At 39.6% G+C, this 18,912-nt stretch overlaps 1 long non-coding RNA gene across 2 annotated transcripts; it reads left to right on the forward strand.

Annotated features, from left to right (window-relative positions):
- Positions 1–1,240: 1,240 nt before the first annotated feature.
- Positions 1,241–14,557, forward strand: LOC108498797. Of its 2 annotated transcripts, none has more exons than XR_001875311.1 (3): positions 1,241–1,545; positions 11,822–11,901; positions 14,473–14,557. It is a non-coding gene; the product is annotated as an uncharacterized LOC108498797 (long non-coding RNA). The 2 variants fall into 2 exon arrangements; XR_001875312.1 differs by having other exon boundaries at positions 1,241–1,384.
- Positions 14,558–18,912: the final 4,355 nt, after the last annotated feature.

Consider the following 18,912-nt stretch of genomic DNA (forward strand, 5'->3'; position numbering starts at 1 on the left):
CCTCAGGAATGGGTAAGAAAAATCAAGGAGGAAAAAAATTACATGCAAAAAGTCAACAAAATGAGCAGGATCTTGGCCAGACTCTTCAAGGCAGATGGCACTGCTGGTTGCAACAGCTGCAACTGAAAATCCAGGAGACAACAGTGGTAGCTGACAAATATTTAAAGATTACTACCAGCTGTTTAGTCCAAACCATATCTCCCTCTCCTTCTCTGCTGGGTAGAGAAAGATTTGCACTGGAACTGCTTTACCTTCTCTTCATCATTGGATGGCAAAGATTATATTTAAACATCATTAGCTAGATCAAGCTCCTGAATGCCAGCAGTGTCTTATCCTGCAGTAAGGTCCTTAAGCCTGACAGACTCCTAGCCTCCTGTCTTTGTAGTAAAGCAGGTGGGACACTGTGCCTTCCTCCTTCATCTGGTTCTACAGCCTGCTGGTCTCCTTATGGCTGCTTGGGCAGAGGGGTCGTGGCTCCCGGATAGGATAGGGAGAGCCGGAGAAGTGTTCCTGTGCAACAGGGCAGTGCTCTTTCACATTGAGTTTGGATTGACAGGAAGCTGAACATGAGCCAGCAGTGTGCCCACGTGGCCAAGAAGGCCAATGGCATCCTGGCCTGGATCACGAACAGTGTGGCCAACAGGTCCAGGGAAGTGATTCTTCCCCTGTACTCAGCGCTGGTGAAGCCACACCTGGAGTGCTGTGTCCAGTTCTGGGCCCCTCAGTTCAGGAAGGATATTGAGGTGCTGGAGCAGGTCCAGAGAAGAGCAACAAGGCTGGTGAAGGGACTCGAGCACAAGTCCTGTAAGGAGAGGCTGAGGGCGCTGGGGTTGTTTAGCCTGGAGAAGAGGAGGCTCAGAGGAGACCTCATCACTCTCTACAACTCCCTAAAAAGAGGTTGTAGCCAGGCAGGAGTCTCTTCTCCCAGGCAACCAGCAGTAGGACAAGAGGGCACGGTCTTAAGCTCTGCCAGGGGAGGTTTAGGTTGAATATCAGGAAAAATTTTTTTACAGAGAGAGTGATCAGACATTGGAATGGGCTGCCCAGGGAGGTGGTGGATTCTCCATCCCAGGAGGTTTTTAAGATGAGACTGGATGTGGCACTTAGTGCCATGGTCTAATAACCACAACAGTGTTGGATCAAGGGTTGGACTTGATGATCTCAGAGATCTTTTCCAACCCAATTGATTCTATGATTCTATGATTCTATGAGGTCTGCTCCCTGCCCCCTTGCTTGCTCTGTTTGCTTACCAAATGCAGCTAACGTAATTCTGTCCTTTGGAAACTGTGCAGCCTTCACATTTCATCTTTGCTGCATCTTCTCCCTCAAGCTGCTTGCCCTAACAAACATGGCCAGAGCCATCTGACAAGGTCCTCTGTTCCTTGTAGCTGTTCAGCTTGCTGAGGGAGCTGGGCTCTTCTCAGAAGAGAAGTACAGTTCTGCACCTGCTCTCACTAGGCACTTTTCTGTGCTGATGAATTTGGCTTCGATGCCTGGTACTTCTCCTCCCCTAGGAACACTTTGTTTTTATTCGCAACTGGAAATGTGAGTGTAACTGCCAGTGCTTGAGGTACCCATTCTAAATGTGAAAGATTCTTCACCCAAAGCAGTGCTCAGAAATGTATTGTTTTCTATCCACAGACTGTTGGCAAGAGTGAGACTTTGTCAAATTTCTTCTGGGTCCCTGCTTGGTTCTTAAACATCAGAAAAGAAGATCAGTATTGGGATTCTATCTTCCCTTTTAGTCTTGTTGTGCTGCTATTTCATCCAAGACTTAGCAAAAATACTTGAACTGAATTAGAGGGACAAACAATTGAATTTTTATGAATCTGCAAGTGACTGATGGGAAGGAGTGGAGAACATTGAAAAAAAGTTGTTGTTTTTTTTAAAAAAAGGTTACAATCAGAACTGCTTACAGCTAAAGGTGATGACTAAATACATTGGGATCATTGAATTCATCCATCTGAATCCTAATAATAACATAAAAGCACAAAGGGATGTTGGAGGACATGGCTGGTCACTGGCAGGGGAAAAGAAGGTCCTGCGGTCTGCCAAGGTGCGCTATGTTAGGACAAGATTATCTTTCCTGTCATGTACTTGCCAAGCTGCAGCTCTTACTTGGGTTAGCGCTCTGGGTTTGGTGTCATTTTTTCTCCCCTCACATGCAGTGAAATGAAACTTTAGGATGGAGAAACTGGGTAAGGAAATTATGTAAATAAACCAGATGATTGGTTATGCCTCTGAAATATTCTGGAGTCTGAGCTTGCCAAATTTCTCCTTGAGCAGCAGAAAAACAATTTTCCTGCCTGACCATCTTACTGTGCCAGAGCAGGAGCAGTGGGAAGCTGAACTGGGCGCTCTGCTGCTGGTCCAAGTGGTGGGTGGGAAGGCAGCTGCTCCAGGACTGTTTCTCTGGGCTTGGGGGCAGCATTACTGACGCTGTGCCCTAGCAGGGCTGCAGGAAGCTGTGCGTAGAAAGGGAGAGAAACATCCACAGCTGAGAGGCGGGGGGGAGTCCAGCCCTGGATGAACAACACTGCCATTGCATCTTGCAATTACAATGCATTCATCTGTTCACAGGAGACTCTATCAAAAAGGCAGATCAAAATATATATTTTGCTTGGCAATTGTATTGATCTGTGGACTCCACTCTCTTCAGTATGGATAATTATGCCTAAGTCTCTTTAGTTTCTTTCTCTGTTAAAGAATTATTGCTAACAGGATTTCCCTTAAGCAGGGCCATACCTAAATTTGCTGCAATCATCTGATTAAGGCTGTCATGGCTTTTGTGCTTAATTATACTGCAGAGAAGCACGAATACAGCAGGGTGCCTAAACTGATATTTTCTCAGATGTAGGCATTTAGTGCTCTGTAGCAGATACCAGCTCATGTATTTGGTGGTTTTCTCATGCCTGTAGTTCCTGTAAAGGTTCCACCCTATAATTACTTGAAATTTTATTTACTATGTTCTTTCAGCTTCTCCTCTAGTTGGAAAATTTCAGCTGGAGCATTTTTTGTTGGGTTTTAAAAAAGTAAAATTATTGAAAAGATATGGCTTCAGTGGCATGTAGAAAGAGATTGACCTAGGATGCACGAAACATTTCAAGGAATCTGATGACTAAAATCAAACCAATAGTTCAGAGAAGGATTATTTTTTGGGAAAATGGAACTGGGAGATTTTGTTGGTTAAGTGATGACTGCTAGAGGTAAAAGGAGAGCATCCAGCCAACCCACAAACTTAGAGGGAGTACGAGGATGTAGAAATACTTCTTTACATGGTAAAATGAGAATTCTTGCAAGAAGTAGGAAATTTAAGCAATGGGAAGGGATATGAAATCTAAAAGTAGAAAGCTGCAGCTGAACACATCCTTACCCTGAAAAAAAGATCATTTGAAAAGAGCACACAATTAGTGGTTTATCACCCACTGTTCTGAAGAAAATGCTGCTCATTCTCCTATTTACAGCAGTTACAGTGACAGCAGGTAAAGCACTCAGCAATATGCCAAGGTGTGAGCCTGCATCTCTGTGTGGCTGAAAGGCTCTCAGTGTCCATCCACAGCACCACAAACTACTCAAGTCTTGACAAGGCATTGCCAGGAATGCTTTTATTCCCATCTTTTCTTTGAGTTTTGGTGCTGGTTGTGTCTTTAATCATGCTCTCAGGTACCATGTGTTACCGTAAGCTGCAGGCAGCGTAATCCTAGCAAGCAGTGTGTCTCAGTCTCACTGGTGGTGAAGCTGATGTGATGTAATGCATGTCAGCAGTTCCCCACTGCACTCTGGAAATATGGGCAGAGACTAGAAATAAATTCCTTATTGTACTGCGCTGGCTATTGACTGGGAGGAGAAAAGCCAGGACTCCTTCCATTCCTTGTCCCTTTTATCTTGGATTGCTTCCAAGTAGATATAGCAGGTTTTATGGGGATCTCAGAAGAAATATTCTTTTAAAAAATAAGTTTTTTGAGTACACTAAAGTATTTAGCATTTTTTACACACGCAAAGGAAATAAAAGCAAAGTACCAGGATGCCTTTTGAGTTTCTCTGACATTGTTTGTCTTTTCCTGGGCAATGTCATCTTTCTGTATCACAATCTTGGATTTATTTAGGTGATCATGTCAATGATGTATATTTATTGCTTATTTTTCTTTTCATCTTCTCCTTTTCTGGTCTCTACGTGAACTTGCAGCAGCATTGCCTGGAAAGCATGGTGACAGGGCCAATTCTGTTTTAAATGGAAGGCAAAATAATGCTGGGTAATGGAATTACGCCAGGAGGGAGCTTGGCCTGCTGTCCTGATATTGCTAAAAACCACCTCCTGCTGACATCACTCTGTAACTGCTGATTCTCACATCTGGGAGGAGAGAATGATCTCAATGCAGAAACCTTCCTGAACTTTAGGGGAGAAGTGTGGTAACTGTCCTTCTTCTGAGGAAACATGGGGGTGGATATTTATCATCAGTGCAGGAGACCCGACCTGCCTGATGTGGTATGGCTCCAGCTGTGATTTTCCACAGCATTTAGAATGCTCTCCCATGGCTTTATAAAAAAGGTCATGTTATTTTTGTGGTATGATAATTCAGGGACCCAAACACGACAGCTATGCAAGAAATTTCACAGCTTTGCTGTGCTCTGCCACTTCCGTGGCTATCATCCTGAAATTCCAGTTAAGGCACAAGGCTATCACTAAAAAAAGATTTTAGTTTAGAATGAAAGTTTTAAGTATGATTTTATGTTAAATTAACTTGCTTCTTGAATACAGTAATGAAATGAGAATAGTTTTTGTTTTGCTTAATAATTAACCTGGCATAAAATTTAAAATAGGATGTACCTAGATAAAGATTGAAAATATAATATGTGCACTGATTAACTTTAAATCTCTAAGGAACTCCATCTTATTCCACTAGTTCAGGACTCTTTTCATACATCTGGAATATGAAAGAAATATAATCAAGTCTGTTTTACAGAATTTCTGCATTGGCAAGTTGAAGAGGGAGAATTCTGGTTACAGTTAAACTAAAACTGTACTTAGATATTTCATAACTTCAAGACTTATTTCATTTTACTAAACTCAAAATTTAGATTTTATTTCTAAAGAATTTGGTTAAAATATTGTATTCCAAATTAAATTTCAGTTGAAAATATCCCTAAACATTTACCATTATAATGGCAATTATAATTTTGAAAGTATTCAAATTTTGCTAAAAGCCTAATGATATTTATAACTATGAAGTAGTGTATACTAAATGTGAAATACAAATGTTTTTAAAAATAAACTTTGGAAAAAGATTACTTTAGAAAAAGGGTTGTTCTTTTTAAACGAGGTTTCTTCATTTAAAATAAAATGACGTGAATTTTTACCAACAGTATTTTTTAATAAAACTAAATGTTTTAGTTTAGTATATAATGTCATATCTTAAATGCAATTTAAAGTGCTTTTAATACTTTTTTAAATTTTTTTAACCTGAAATGACCCTTCACTTATGTTCAAATGCAATGCAGAGCGAAAAAACCAAGCCAAAACATTTTAGCCTTTCACAATGAAGGTAAAATTATTACAATTGATTATAATGAAAAGTTTTCTTCAACTGGATCAATTGTTTTTTTTGTCCAGCTCTTCAATTTCTGCTTTCTGATCTAGCAAGGATGTTTATTCTCAAAGGAACAGCTGTCTTTGATTAGATCAAGCTGTGCTTCTGATGTTTTAAAATCTCCTAAAACTGCAGTTCACAGTTCCAAATAAACACTGACTCCATCTCTTCTCCCATATGACCCCTAAGCAGGGAAGTAATACTTCTAAATTTCTCGGTGCCACATGATGCAATTATTCTTAAGAACCACATTTTTTAACTTTTGGAAGGCTCTTTTTTTTTGTCTCGTGCTTCCAAACCTACAAGGTAGGAGTTTCCACTTGCAGGACAATGAATTATCAGGTAAAGGCCATTTTCTCATGGGGGTTTCATCCTCCAGAGCCATGCCAATGCCTGTGCCTGTAAAGAACAGATTTATCTTTTTTTGAACTCAGTTATCAGTACAGCTATTCACTGCCATAGGTTCAACTGGAACATCCAATCTTGGATATATAGGGTAATGTCACAGCTTAGTTTGAAAACCTGTAAGCTTCACTCTGATGATGTTCAAATTCTTTATAAAACATGCATGTATGTATCAACAAATACATTTAAATTTCTAGCATTTCATAATCTTATCTATTTCTGGATGAAGTGAACTCTCTCCATGGCTTTAGTGAACATCAGTTAGCCTACCTTGCATTTGGCTGTGGTGAAGTCCCAAATCTTTCCTGCAGAATTTAACTGGATTGTGGCCGCTGCTTGTAGTGGCAAAGGGACTAATGCTAAGCAGAAGAAGTCATTACAGCAAAATTTGTTTGTGATAAAATAATACAGAGTCATTATATTTCCAGGCGTTTTTTTGTTTCCCTTTTTCTTCCCTTTAAGAATCAGTAATTTCAAGCTGTGTTTCAAGCCCTGCTGTCTCTAGGCCCAGGAACCATAGTCACTGACAATGTTTGCATTCATACCAATCACCTTATTATGGAAGGAAAACTTTCCTTTCTTCTCTTTACACATTTTCTTTGTATTAATTTCCTACTCTTACCAGCAGAAAGACTCCAGAGACCCAGGAAAGTGGTTTCCTAAGTCAACCCATGAAAATGCAGTCCTTGTGGGTAGGGTAGGTGTTAAGTAAAGTGTTAGGTTTGGGATTTATGTTTTGATTTCGTTTTGGTTTTTGGTGGTTTTTTTGTTTGTTTGTTTCTCCCATGGCATGTAATAACTGTAAAATAACATGGCTTTATTTGATCAGTGTCAGGAGATGTTTTTTCTCTGGTTCTCAAAGGTACCTGTGGTACAGACAGAATGAAAGCAAAAAAAAGTCAGTGTATTTTTATTAGTTACAGTGTCAAGGAATAAGCCAGTTATTAATGGTATTTTTTTCTGGTCATTGAATTAAATCCTATTTTAATCGAAGGGTGGAAAAGGAAAATTAATACTGTTTGTTCTGAAATATGGCACTGTTCTCTACATAGCTGAGAACAGACTAGAAATTTTGTCTTTCTGAAAAATAGTTTGCTTACTACATATTATCAATATGAATTCAATTTGCAGAGTAACTGTAGTCCCAGAACAGTACAATCTCAAAAATAATAGCTTTCTGCTTTCCCCTTGCCAATCTCCACCCTGGCTCGTGCTGGTGCATCGCAATGTGTGGTGCAAAGCTGCCTCCTCACTGTACCAGCACGGAACACTTCACTTATAAATCATGAAGGAACAGTCTGTACTGTCTTATCTTCTCCCTGACCCGGGTACTGCTCTGACCGCAAGAGACTATAATTTACTGTCACACAAGTGCAAAAGAGGTCATGTGATACCCCCAGGCTTAACAAACTCAAACATGTTCAAGTGGGTCCGTCTCATAGACTGACCTTCCATGTTACTTGCCAGTTCTTAGGGGTGAGGGTGATTATGGGAGAGGGTCAGACACCAAGTGAGCTCCTGTAGCATGAGATCCCATGCCTTAAGTGATTATGGAAGAGGGTCAGACACCAAGGGTGCTCCTGCAGCATCAGATCGCATGCCCTAAAATCAGAGAATGACAGGCTTTCTGCCTCTTTGCTCTAATAACTCCCATGAGAGTGGAGTGAAATATGTGACCAGCATCCTGGAAACCTCCCGAACTTGCAAGGTATGGTACAGAACTTTGGATTCCTGAAATGGGTTAGAGAAGGGCATCTCTTGACGTGTGGTTCTTCACCCACAGAGAAACCTTAATGCCACAAAGCTGGGGCAGGCTGTCATCTCACTCTGCTCATGGATCATTCATCCTTTCCTCTTCTCCTGCAATTTCCATCAAAGACCTATTGTGAAGAGCTCAGGCCAGCTAAACCTTTCCTAAGCTGGCTGCTTTTTCTTCTAGTTCCCGGTTCCCCTCTGTGATTTCTGGGCCTTATTTACCCTTCTGTCTTCCTTTGCATTGCACCCTGCACTTATCTGTCATTTGTACTGGTCTTTTTTTTTTTTTAATTCTTTCCTCCAAAAACTGCAGCTTTTATACCTTCTTCACAAATTACTATTTTACACTCTTTTCCATCCAAGTTTTTTCTCTTCTGGATATACTTTATTCAGAAAGTCTTCTGTGGAGTACCTCAAATACATCTTTGCCCTTGTCTGTCTACTACTTTTGACGCTGAATATGCTTACTTTAGTGTCCACATTCTGCTGTCATTTACACTGATGTAACATGGAAGGACTCCATTGTTTCTTATCCATACGTATGCACCTGAAAGATTGGTAGCTTTAAGCGGAAAAGTTCCTTGTCATTCCGTAGTAAAACTAAAAGTGTATGTGCATCTGTATCTACCATGGGTTTTGTCAGGAGATCCGAGAGGTTGATTACAAGGTGAACAATTTTCTTCTGCAATGTAACATTACTATTAGATGACACATGATGACTAAGCATCGGTTTCCCAGTCTTGATGGTCTGCTCAAGCTTGACATGAACCCATAGGTTTAAAACCTAATTTAGTCATGTTAGGTGCTATAGGTTAAACCAACAACCATTGGACAATTAACAGAGTGGGCAAATTTAGCCCTGGTGTTACACCTGATTCATGCCAAGACTGAATTGAGTCCTGTATCAATAAAAATGCACCTTCACAGGTGTCCTTTTAATGAAATACTTCACTAAATTTATTCCTTGTTTAGTTTCCTCAACAGTATAAAAAAAGTAATTGTTTTTCAAAGCTAAATCACTTGGCTAGCACACGCATTGTCAGGCTGAATGCTAATTATTCAGCTTAATTAAGTCCAAGTAAAAAAAATAAAGGGTTGTAAACTATAAATTGAACCCCGATATAGACACTCTTAGTAAAGCTTTCACCTTGACTCCTTTGTGCTCCTGACTTTAACAAAAACTGAGATGACTTCAACACTGGACTATCATTGTTTTGGCCAGCAGGGTTTGGCACAGATAGCTGTCCCCTGTGGTGAGCAGTTAGATTCCTGCATGGAGCAGTCTGTAGCGAGCTTCCACATACCCTATGTGCCACAGGTGATTTCTCAGTCTCAGTGTGTTGTCCCAGCATACACTTTTCCTTTTAAGAGCACTTTCAGAACTGCACTGCTGAGAGAGTCTAAAACCTTTTCTTAATTTGCAGCCCTAGTCAGTCAGGTTTGTTTTATATCCTTTTGTTCTTGGGCCAGTATAGCCTTGTAGGTCCATTAGATGCATAATTGTTGAGGTTTATTCTCTTGTATCCCTGCCCAGCCTTCCTTTTGCTGGTATGTATGCCAAGTTCTTCTAGTGTCTTCATCTAATGGTCCTACAAGCTTTTCACTGCACCTCTTCAAGTTTACCTTTGCTGTGGAGTCTTTTATTTCTACAAGAGAGACAAAGTGAAAAGTAATACTACTGCCAATTGCTATACGTGTGTGTAGCTTTATGCAAGCAAGTGGTGTCCAGTTCTATAGTCATTGTCCTTGTCTCCTTTGGAAAACTAAGAATGGTTTGTCAACAGGCTTTAGCCACCTGAGCTCTACTTCCACTGGTTATTTCTAGGTATTAGCTCTACAGTTACTTAGATTCAGAACAAAGGTGCTGTGCAGAGGATCAGGATGTCTGCAGATGGGCTAAGCACTCATTCTTGCTCAGTTCATCCAGAACATTCAGTCATGCTAGATTTCTAGGTGTTGCTGGGATTCTCCCTCAAATATGGGCTAGAGCTTAACTCATAAGAATGTTTAAAGGGAAAAATACCTGCTAGATGAATCTGGATTTGAGCAGCACAAGTGCCATAGTCGAGCACCCTCTGTTCAACTGTTCTCCAAGGTCTCTCCTACGATTTCAGTCCCTTTGTACCTGTCCTGGAGGACTTTTCCCTGCTCCCCTGCAGGTCCAAACAAGGGTGATGCTGCAACCGTGTGCCTGGGACAGGAGAAGCTCAGTCCTTCCAGTGCTGGTGCTGGGATCTAAGGATGGGCAATGAATGGGGTGGCAATCACAGGGTAGATTTTTAAAAGACTCCAGTTGGAGAGTTTCAACAAGCACCAAGGTCATAGATGAGAATCATGAAACGTTCAGCCTCCTGAGTCACGGAAGTCTCGTTGTCCATTTCTAATGGCTTTTAAAGTGTTAGGGTTGAAAAACAATCTGATATAGTGATGAGTTCCTACAGATGCATCGTATCTCTGAGGACTGCAGTTACAGTAAGGTAGAAGGAAACAAGCAAAAATATAATGGTGACTATTAGGAAGAATGTGTTGGACTCTCTTTTCAGAAGCACTGTAAAATCTATTACAGATAGCATAAGCATTACTTCACAGCGTTTGTTCATACTATACTGCTGTTACCTGATCTCCTTTTCTTTGCTGATATATGTACTACAGCTACAGATTTATTTATACGGAGACATATTTTTGTATTTTGGAATAGATCAACTCACCAGGACTGAGATCTCACGACCTGATTGATTTAAATGCTGTACAGGACCGTGTATTCATTGTCTGGCAAAACACATGACATAAATTTGACTCTGGAGCCAAATAAATTGGGAAATTGTACTAAATTTTACTAAAGAGGAAAGATGGATCATGAAAGAAGGCACTGCAACAAATAATGTATACTCAGAATGTAAAAATGTAAAAAAAATGAAATCCTTATGAAAACAGGACACTTGTTTCTAACAGTAGAGCCTAAGTGAGGTCTGAAAATTACTACATGTATGATCTCATGGAGACACGTACTTCTGCTCCCTTGGCAGAAATATCAGATGTACTTAATCATATGTAGTGATATTAATTTTAAAAGTGGTGATATGGAGAGAGCAAGAATATTTATTTATTTTCTTGCAATAAATGGCAGAGTTCCCTGAACTTCAATGAGACAAAAACTGTACGAAGTATCATAACAATAGCTAATCCATAAAAGAATAAAAACTCCAGGTGATAATTTGATTTAGTTTTGTGTCACTCTAGGCTTATTCCAGCAATATTACTTTATTTTTCCTGCTTTAAGATGAATAGTGCATTGTTGAAGTAAAAACAAACCAGAATGGGTCTGCATAGTTCAATATTTCAGAGGAAATCCAAAAAACAACATAGGGAGATATTTTTCAAGACCTTTTATTCTTAAAAAAATAGTGGGAGAATAATGCAAAAGTGCTTTTCTTTTTTTTAATTTAAAATAATTTTCTTCACCATTTTTGGGCTCCTTAACAGGTTGGATGTTCAAAGATTTAGATCCCTTTCTGGGGCTGACACATTTCACTGACACTAAATGTGACCTAACAGCTCATCTTCTTTGAATTAAGTGGCTCAGTCAGATGTGAGATGTAAGAAGGTACAAGCTGGAAATAAAGAAACACTGTGAGCTTGCCCAAATGCAGCTTTTTCTTCTCTTGGCATGTTGATTGTAAAAAAAAGTTAAGATATTGAATCTAGTAAATCTGGTTTAAAAAGCCTGTCATTCAGTCTGCTTTTTACTTCCTTGGTTTCCTCAGTGTTAATACAGCACCAGAAATATTTTACAGCTTCTGTCTTTGGTGCATTCTTATTGTGTGTATTGAGTAATGCCTTGCATCTGCTATAAGTAAACAAATGAACATAATCTTTAGTGCCTCAGCTAAAAGGCACTAAGGAAAACATAAAAACAGGCTTTTATTTCGTGAGCATGAGAAACAGAGAGTAGGATCTCAATTGTTCCAGAGAGAGTGTTTCCATCACAGGAGGGGAGATAGTCCCTTTAGTCTGTGGATGTGCTGGGACAGACTTGCATTTTATAACCACAAGTGACTACTGCTTCTCTGCAGGTGCAGTGGTGCTCCCTTGGAGCTACTTGCGGCACTTGGCTCTCTGGGAACAGAAATCTAGAGGGGACCCAGAAAGAATGGTGAGTTGCTTGGAAAAAAGTGAGGACGCTTAGAAAGGTGCTCTCTCGATGTCCCTCAGTACTGTCAAAGCACAGGATTGCAGTAACATCATGGTATAGCCTGGTTACCAGTTTAGTGTCTCCAACCAAGTGTGGCTATGATGTGAGACACCTGAACTCTTCAGGAATGGAGACCTGTGCACTGGTTGGCCTGCCTGGCCAAATAAAAACGGGTTGTGTCAAAGGACAGCGATTGTAAAGAGAGGAGCAGGAGTGTGAAGCCACGGAGCTGGATAAATACAGGGAGACAGACTCTGCTGCTTTGTCATACTGGCCTGTCTCTGTGCTGTGGGGCATCTCACCTCTGTTATCAGCTAAGATTTGATCTGCAGGGAGTTTCATCTACAGTGAAACTCTAGATACATTTTGAGGATGGTATTCGGATTTTTACGTTTAGTGCTGAGACAGATTGGCTGGGAAAGGAAAGAAGCTGCTGAGCTTGTTAGATACCCACAGGGGAGAAAGTGTTCTATGAGATAGTTTCAGAGTTGTAAGTTGTTTTGGCAACCATTATTAGACATGGTCCATAATTACTTCTGTAGTTATAGAAGAGTGTAATTTGCTTTTAATTACTGTATTAGCAAATATATCAGTAGGGAAACCAAGAGAAAAAAAAAAAAGGCCGATTTTTTTTCAGTCCTGTTCTTTTTGACTGTAGGAAGGCAAAAATATTTGGACCAAAAAAAATGCTCTAATGAGCCCCAAACAGGCACATTCTGACACTGAGGGGGGAAATAGCTATTCTAGATAGCAGAGAGCTGGCTTCTGGCATACCCCTACAAAGTGGAAATAATAGGTTCTTTCCGTTGTAATTTTAAAATTGTAGCGTGATGCTGTTATTCTGATGCTTTGTGATAGATGCCAGGGTTGGAGGCTGCTCTGCTCCAAGTGTGAGTCAGATAATAAAGCAATTTCTGAGCTGTAGCAGCAAAGCACCTTTCCTTTTGTTTCCTCTGAAAGATACTGTAAGGCTGCATTATCAAGATTCACCTTCACAGACCAATATTTTATTTTTAACTCATCCTTTAAAAGAATTTGTGAGTACTGAAGGGGACATCTTATCTCCCATTGTGGGCACGTCTCCTGAAGAATTTGAACAGGAAAATGCTGCATGCATTTTCTTACCTTGAATCTCAAACAAAGGAAAGAAATTCGGTGGATTTCCTGGCCTCTTAATCTTCTCACTGAGAAACTGCTCTAAACACTAATGAACATTAAATTGCTATTGCTCTGTTGGTGTGTAGCGCTTCAGTCAGCAGTCCTTCCAGAGTCAATAACAGCAGGCAATCTACTGCAGTTCTTCCGGTGTTTATTTTTAAAGATAATACTTAAAATGTTTTAAAAATGAAACATTTCACTTTGCAGGTGGCAGAGCTGAAAAAGTTCAGGATGCTTTTACAGCATGTGAAAGGGACAAACCATCTGGATTTCATTTTCGCCTCCCTCCTGCCTAGTCAGCTGCTGAACTATGGAGGGACCATGACACTTGTCAGGCTGGGGGTGGCTTTCCCTGCTGGCTTCCCCCACTAGCAAAGCACAGGCACCTATGCAAGTGCAGCTTCCCATAGGAATCACCAAATGATCAAATGAAGTAGCCAAAAGCAGGGCAGGTGGTAAATGATGATAAAATTCCCAATACTTCATTTTTAAGGTGAAAACCTTCACTCAGCCTGCTGTATTGCAGTAAAAAAAATGGTGTGGTTTAGCATGCATCTCCAGCTGTAACATTCAGGTAAATAAAAGCATTATGTCAGCTAAGGAGGTTTTTGGAGCAGATTTGTTGTGGCGTTGACTTAAGTTTGTACACAGTTCCTGCTCTCTGGCATTTCCTAAAATATTTGGTTTTACAGCCACAGAAGTGGCTCCTCAACATCATTTTATGTGAGTTATTTATAGACCACCTTGTCTATCAGTAGTAACTTTGCCCAACACACAGTTCCAGCTGAAGTCTCATCTCTGTCCATCAGGGATTTGGGATTTTTTCCCTATCTGACAGCCAAAATGGTTTGTCTGATTTTAAGATGGAGTTTGGGCAAAGATGTGTCATTTTGTAATGTTAAAACAAAAATTACGATAAGAAACTCTAGTGCTGCACTGAGTTTTAATTGGAAACTCCTGAGAGCAGTGTGGGAAGAGGGAACCAGGAGGCAGTGGCAGGGGTGCAATGCCACAGTCAGGGTGTGAGATGTGAAGAGTTTGGTGGGGAGGAAATCAAGGTGGGTACTAGTCTGTCTCAAGAAGCTGTGCCTCTACTTTTTTTTCAAAGCAGACATGTCAGTCTTTCTATGTTGCTTACATACTTACTCAAATTATGCAGGTAAAAAGAAGCAGTGTCTGAGGAAAAGTAAAGCTATAGGGGCCAAGGACCTGTGTGCACTGGGGAGGCTCAGAAAGCAGCGGCCTTAGTCTCAATGCTTTAATTCCCCTCCTATAAGATGAATGCTATCAGTTTTACTCATAGAGGTGCCATAAAGATGCATGTATTTAAACTTTGTGGAGGACTAGGAACAAATGACATCATTTTGTATTCAGTACAGGGTAGTTTAAATAAGGCCTGCAGGCCACTCTCTGAATGCTGTGGATAAAAAGAAGTCTTCACTGAACAAGGCAGACACCCTGATGAAGAAATAATACATGAGCTTGTAATTAAAAACCATGTTTATACATAGAATGCTCTGAATTAAGAATTCTTGTGCATCAATAATCCTGGCATGTCCTAACTTTAAAGTGCTTGATTTTGCACCTGTTTCTTTTGAAGTTACTTTTCTGTATATTGAATTATAAGGAAGACACATGGAAGCATATAAAGAGAACAGAAAAAGAAAAATATATTCTCTCCCATGCATCAGGTATGAGGTTAGCACAGGTTTTCACTTTTTCTTAAGCCTTTGAGCAACATATGAAGCAGGACAGAAAAGCCTTTGGGCAGGACAATCAGTTCTTTACTGCTTCTTGAAAATGTTCACAGATTTTCCCTCAATTTCTTTTCCATCACTTTGATATTTCATCTACTTTTGCTTCTTCTCTCTGAGACTTTAAGTCTTTCAACAGACAGACACTACTGAGCATCTTCTCCCTCACCTTGCAGAGATAAGGATGTTGCAATCTCTGTGCTCCTGCTAACAGAGAGTTGGAAAGGCAACATCAGGGAATGAATCCATTAAAAATACCCCCAAAGAACAAAACTGGGAAAGTAAGCACAAATATATAGGCAGAAACACCTTAATTAGAGTTTGTATTTCAGTTCTGCTCTGTGTCTAAGCTGAGAAAGATTTCTTTCATGATGCCTGTTTCTTCCAGATAACCTTGCAGGAAATTAGACATTGCAGCAGGGCCAAGCCAACATCATACAGACTGTGAACTGACAGTTGGCCTAAACATGGAAAAGATTTTACCCTCGAGACTGAAATGGGTAACAGGTCTCCCCTGCTAGTGCTTCTGCAGGTGAGATTGCAGGTTGTGTTCGTGTATGTTTAGATGACTCAGACTATTTGTGGAAGTATCTCCAGTCCTTCCAAGGAAAACCTGAAGAAGGTTGCAAGAACGGCAACAAGCCTTTGAAAGGCTGTGCTTAGGGCTTTTTGGCAGCGTAGGAAAATTGGGTCAGGGTAGAAAAATGGAATTTTATAGCAAGTGCAATTTAATTTGAAGAGAAAGGGAACTCTGAAATGTGTCTGTGTGTGCTCTTTTATTTCACACACTGAAGTTTTGCTAAAACTTACTAGCAAATTATCTATTAAGCTTGAAGTTTGGCTTTTAAATTCATTTTTAGGCCTCTCTTTAAATACTGTGATACTAAAAAAAAACCAAACGAAAAGGTGCTCCCATTAAAGGCCAGTACCTGTGAAAATTGTTTCTCCTGACTATGTCTATCCGGCCCTTTTCACAGTGGGACCTGGATTCTTGATCAAAACTAAAGGCTCTTGCTGTATATACAGATGCTAATGAAGTATTAAAGAACAGCAGACAAGGACTGGAGATGAAACCCTTGTCTCATTTATTGCTGGCAAAATAAAAATCATATTGTGCCTCCATATCAGAAAATTCCAAGTATCTTTTGGGGCTTCATCTCTGCAGCTGGGCACACTGGTGGAAAACTAAACAACACACTGGCACAAAAGGGCTCAGAATCATATTCATAAAAAAATCTGTCATCACAGATATTGATGTCCAAAGATATGCATGTGGCAGAGAAATGAAAAATAATTTCCCCAGGACAGTGCTGTGAGGAGGGGGCATTGGAAATAACGCTAGGTCCTGGGAATGTAGGCCTGGACATATCCATTACCAACAAATTGCTGTTTTGGTGATGTTATTTTGTATAAATGGCAGCTTCTTTCCTCTGTGGTCCCAAGCTCAAGCCAAGTAACTGCTGTCTTGTGGATAGTTACACCACTTAGTAAAATGTTACATAAAGACTAAGAGGAAAAATGGCAACCCAGTGAATATTGAGAAACATACCTTAGTATTCTAAGGTGTTCAACAGCTGCAAGAGAAAATGTTTGACATGTCTGTCTCTGCAGCCAGTTTCAAGGTAGGGGAGGGTTATTAAGCATGAACAATGTCAGCTAAAACCTTCCACCTCTCTCTCAAGCCTCCTAGTATATCTGACCCTGTAGTAAAGATCATTTCTCATCTTCTCAGGTAAATAAATGTATAAAGACTTTAGGGTATATTACAATAAGGTCTTTGCTGCTCTGTAGTAGGAAATTTGAATCCAAATAATACTGGCTTCCTTCTATGCTTTCCTGGTAATGCTTTATCAAATAGCAGGATTTTATACTGTTCCTGAGGACAATTTTTTGGACTGAATCATTCCTTATGGGGTGCTACAAGCAACACACAGTTTTCCAAGCTTATTTTCAACTGTGAATGAACATAAACTGAATTCAGGTTTGTGAATGCCTTCTCACCTAGTATAGGTATACTATATATGCAAAATAAACAGCTTTATTTTCCTTAAAAAAATGAGATTAATACTTAGCTTCAAAGCATCACAAGTAACTGATATACCCAGATGGACCTACTTGCTCTGTTGGATGATTTAGTTATTAATTGTATAAATCCATTCTATTTGTCCCTTTTATTTGCATGGTGAACAGAACTCCTTTATGATGAGATACTCATTCCTCTTGTGATTTCGACTGAATTGTTAAAAATCAAGTCTCTTAGTACAATGATGCTCCAACACTGCTTTGTATACAGGTCTTTCACTCTTACTTTGAGCTGTACTAGCCATGACTGTTGTTGCATTCCTAATCATCACAGTGACTTTCCCTGCTTAAGAATATGAAAAGATCAAGATTTGTTAGCATATATTTCTGAGCAGCTTGAGTATCTCAGGCCCTGACCTAAGACATCACTTAGAAGGCATAAAGCTATTCTTTATCTTTAGTTCCAATGCTAACATGAAAAAAAACAGTCTTTCTGTCTGATTTCCATGATTTAATTTGATCGAGAAAACCCTATGCTGTCCAGACTTATAATGACCATTTAATTACACACAGTAGCATAAAAGACAGCTTCAAAAAATTGCTGGTTACTGTAGTTTCTTCACTAATCACTTGTAAAAGTGATAACACATGTTTAAGTATTGTCCTCATTGCCAATTTATAGCATCATTAGGTCTTTCTAGGAAATTCTTATGCTAATTTTGGTTCTTATGCTCTGTGAGTTTAGATATGGCTGCTTTTTTCAAATTCATCTCTACTTTTGTGCACCTTAATTTCTGTTGTTTGATTTCAAATGCTTTTGAGTGTGCAAGGATCAGAGCAGACAGTGGTCAGTGTCTTTGTAAATTTGCTTTCTAAAACAGGGCATGACAATTTTTTTCGTGAGTATAATTTTGCCACCAAATATGCAATTGTAATTAACTTAAAACAGTTGATATCCTTGGCTCCAGTTAACCAGCTCGTTTTGGCAGAGTAAACTGTGGTTTATACATTTGCCTGGGCCATGGGGGAACCCTCTTCCATCTAAGGAAATGTGAACTTCAAACTCCAGGACCAGTGGTTTGACCTGCCAGATAATGATGGCAGAAGGAGGAGAAGAAGGGAGTGGAGCAGAAATGGTCAGGGTGGGCTGTTGAGCACCAACATTGTACAGTGCAGTGCCATCTCGCCTATGATGCTCTTTGGTCTGGAAAGCCCCGAAAATGTAGACAGCACCTCCCAAAACACAGGACAGAAAAACAATCTTTTATCTTGGTTTTCATGCATTAGCTTCTAATAATATTTTCCTTATATATCTGGTGCATTGTGGCAACTGCGTATATAAAACCCATTAAGTGGCTGATGTGTATTTTTAGAATCACTAAAAATATTTCCTTCAAAAAGGGCAAAATCTTGTTTCATTTTTTAAGGTTTTATTTTGCACGCTAAATGTGAAATCGAAGGCAAATAGGAAATGAGAATCATTTTGCATACAAGAAAATTGTAGACAATTCCATTTACCTTTTTGCTGTACACTATTCATATCCAATTTGCATTATGTGCTATATTAATTCACTAATAGTTTATAGTGATAGACCACCATTTTAACAATAAGTACAAAAGAGCAGAAGAAAAAAGGCTACACTTTTAAACTAACTTCTCTTGCTTGATTTTTGTATCTAATTCTCATTCTTATTCTCACATAAATGCTTGCTGTTGGCTTTTTTGTTCCATGAAATGCCTTTTAAAATTCATAAGCTCATTAAAAAAATTAATAGGTAGTGATAGTTGTCTTTCATTTGCAAACCCAGCTCTTGCCTGCATCCATGACACAATCACAGTGATAGACACAAAATGATCATAATTTTTCATCAAAGTACTTTAACCTCAGACCTGTCAGCTGGTCTGCCAGATAACAAGGTAGGATAATTTCTATGATTAATTGCACAAAGTTTATCAAACCAAATGAAGATGAAAGGCTTTGGAGAACTGTATAGTGTTAAATGTTATTAAAATAAAGCAAAATACTCTCTTATAAACT

This window comes from Lepidothrix coronata, unplaced genomic scaffold, assembly GCF_001604755.1.
Source record: "Lepidothrix coronata isolate B3197 unplaced genomic scaffold, Lepidothrix_coronata-1.0 Scaffold64, whole genome shotgun sequence".
In the NCBI taxonomy this organism is placed as follows: Eukaryota; Metazoa; Chordata; class Aves; order Passeriformes; family Pipridae; genus Lepidothrix; species Lepidothrix coronata.